Consider the following 3,079-nt stretch of genomic DNA (forward strand, 5'->3'; position numbering starts at 1 on the left):
GGGCCGCTGGAGAGGCAGACTCATCGGGGTTGGCACGGACAGGGCAGGTGCGCTGCGGACACCAACACCGTCGAGCTCGGGATGCCAGCCACGTCCAGCAACGCCAGGAGCCTCTGCCAGACCGGCTTGTGCGCCCAGGCCAGTTCAGGCTCAGTGTCACAGTGAACATGACTCTCACCAAGGAAATGGCAAAGGCTTTCACTTCTTCAGGATATTGCAGTTTTCTTTACTTAAGGAGAGCTCTGTACCATTATGATCACGTACATGAATATATTTTGTATATATGTACATATATTTAAATATGTTTATTGATTTCAGAGAGGAAGAGAGAGGGAGAGAGAGATGGAAACATCAATGATGAGAGAGAAGCATTGATCGGCTGCCTCCTGCCTACTGGGCATTGAGCCCGCACCCCAGGCATGTGCCCTGACTGGGAATCCAACTGTGACCTCCTGGTTCATAGGTTGAAGCTCAACCACTGAGCCACACCTGCAGGGTTGGTTATATATTTTTCTAATCTGATGGTAACTTTTATTAACTACCTGACATTTTAACAGAATTCTTATTTAAAAAAATTGAACATCCAATGTTCTTAAGGTGGAAGCCTATACTCCCCCCCCCCTTTTATTGATTTTTAGAGAGAGGAAGGGAGGACAGGGCAGGTGCGCTGCGGACACCAACACCGTCGAGCTCGGGATGCCAGCCACGTCCAGCAACGCCAGGAGCCTCTGCCAGACCGGCTTGTGCGCCCAGGCCAGTTCAGGCTCAGTGTCACAAACCCGTGGCCTCTTGGTTCTTGGGTTGATGCGCATCTCCTAGCCACACCGGCCGGGCGGCAGCCTGTATGTTTTAGCTCAGATCCACTGACACGTCTCTAGAGTCTGACTCCTCAGCATTTACCGGTTAGAAGACTAAGCATTTAAACTGGAGCTGGGGAAAATGCCGAGCACACAGCCCCTCCCTCGGGGACGGACAGATGGGAACGTACCAACATTCAGCATCAAGTTCTCCTCGCGGTTAGAGACAGTGGCGCGGGGGTGCATGGCCGTGTCTGCCCTTCGACTCGACAGACCCCAGGCACCCTGTGCTTCCACGGAATGCCATCTCTTGGGAAGAAGCAAAATGAAGCCATCTGTCCCCGAGCTCGTAAAATCAACTTGGCTTCGAGCTCCTGTGCTAAATGGTTTTTATACGACTGTTTGCTCTAATACGGATCTAAAGAACTTGGTTTTCTTCATCATTGAGAAGTGTGCCCGCCAGCGCAACCTTCCCTCCGCAGGGCAGGGGCCAGGGGCCTCTTGGGAAGTGTCACCGTGTCCCAAGGACAGTGTGGGGCAGGACGCAGCGCGAAGGGGGCCCAGCGCAGAAGTGCCCCCTGCTCTCACGCTCCGTGGGGGCTGAGGCCCTGCTCCGTCTTACAAGTGGCTCAGAGCTGGAGGGACCAGTGGGGACCCCCACAGCTGCTGGGGAAATGCCGAGAGGGACCCACATTTGCAGCACTGGAGGGCGGGGCCCTGGTGTGATACCACCTCCGGGGCCGCAGTGCAGACGGAGTGCCCGCAGCCTCCGGGCACACACACGAATACGACCTTGTGATGAAGCAACAAGGTCGCTTGGTACTGAAGGTTAGGCTCGGGGAACCAGCACATGTAATTTCTGGGAAGCTGAGGGTCTCCTAGGAAGTGGTAGTTCCAATCTTTCAATCTTTAATACCCACCTCTTGCCTCTGATAGGGGTTGTTGTTGTTGTTATTTTCTTAAATATATTTTTATTGATTTCAGAGAGGAAGGGAGAGGGAGAGAGAGATAGAAACATCAATGATGAGAATCATTGATTGGCTGCCTCCTGCACGCCCCACACTGAGGATCGATCTTAAAACCTGGGCATGTGACCTTGACAGGGAATCAAATCTGAGACCTTTTGGTCTGCAGGCTGATGCTCTATCCACTGAGCCAAACCAGCTAGGGTATTATTATTATTATTATTATTATTATTATGACATATTCCTTCCCTGCCCTGATAAGGAACTCATACTGGCCCCCAATCTCAAGTCTTTGTTACTAACCTATTTTCTTCCAATTTTCCCTTTTCCTCCTAAAAGTGGCCCCCTGAGGGGGAAAACATTCTAGTGAATTAGGATTTCTGGTAATCAGGTTTTTAAATTGTTTTGGCGAATTGAAATCGTTCACGCCACCTCCCTGAGTTGGAAATAGCTCATTACGAAGTCTCCTCCGTGCCCAGGTGTTGCCCTGTGAGGGGGCACTGACACCCGTGGCCCAGCGGTCAAAGGGTTTGGATTGAGGACGCCGTCAACCAGGGCGCGGGAGGGGACGGTCCTTAGTCACACCATCCAGGCCTCCCTGTCACCAACGGGGCCAAGGGCCCGCGGGGAACCTCCCAAGGCCTGCACGCATCAGAAATCCTGGCGCTTTCCATTGTCTCGTCTCCATCCCCAGCCTCTATGAAATTAAGAGCAACAAGAGTAACTTTAATGGAACATCCCTGTCGTCACTCATGACCATGACATAAGGAAATAGCCCGAAGCCAGTGCACGCTCGCCTTTATTCCTGGACGTCCCAGCTTCCCCATGGCCGTCGTGGTGACTTTCTGAACTTGACATACTGGGCTCATCTGTTTCATGAAGTGAAATGGAAGGCATCGCTTAGCAGGGCTGCGTAAAAAGACCCTTCCTTAATAAGATACGTTTCGGAATAAATTGTGGGCCGTCTTCTCTCTCCAGAACGAACACCCACCTTGTACGTTTTCTCTGTTCAGATGCTTAAACCCGAGAGCAGTCGGATGCTCCTGGCAGTTTATTACTGCTTCCAAGCACGTGTCACTGAGGATCCTGAGGACGTAATCTGGAGACAGGACCAGCGGGTGAGAATCATTTTCTTGGGAAATGAAGCAACTTGAAGCAGGAAGCTTTGGCGATGTGGCCGGAGACAGGCGGGCGGCTGATTTTTGCTTCAGGGCTTCTAAGCCTCAAACGTCTAATTGGCGAGAATCCCTGGGTTCGGAAATATTACCACCAACGTGTGGCTGGTCAGTCACAACTGTTCCAAATGCCCACATGAGC

At 51.8% G+C, this 3,079-nt stretch overlaps 1 long non-coding RNA gene across 1 annotated transcript; it reads right to left on the reverse strand.

The window, feature by feature from the left end:
• Positions 1 to 2,467: 2,467 nt before the first annotated feature.
• On the reverse strand, positions 2,468 to 3,068 carry LOC107184208. The gene is made up of 2 exons (XR_001515029.1): positions 2,754 to 3,068; positions 2,468 to 2,671 (listed from the first exon to the last, which is right to left on the reverse strand). It is a non-coding gene; the product is annotated as an uncharacterized LOC107184208 (long non-coding RNA).
• Positions 3,069 to 3,079: the final 11 nt, after the last annotated feature.

Source organism: Myotis davidii, unplaced genomic scaffold (assembly GCF_000327345.1).
Source record: "Myotis davidii unplaced genomic scaffold, ASM32734v1 scaffold663, whole genome shotgun sequence".
NCBI classification, from domain to species: domain Eukaryota; kingdom Metazoa; phylum Chordata; class Mammalia; order Chiroptera; family Vespertilionidae; genus Myotis; species Myotis davidii.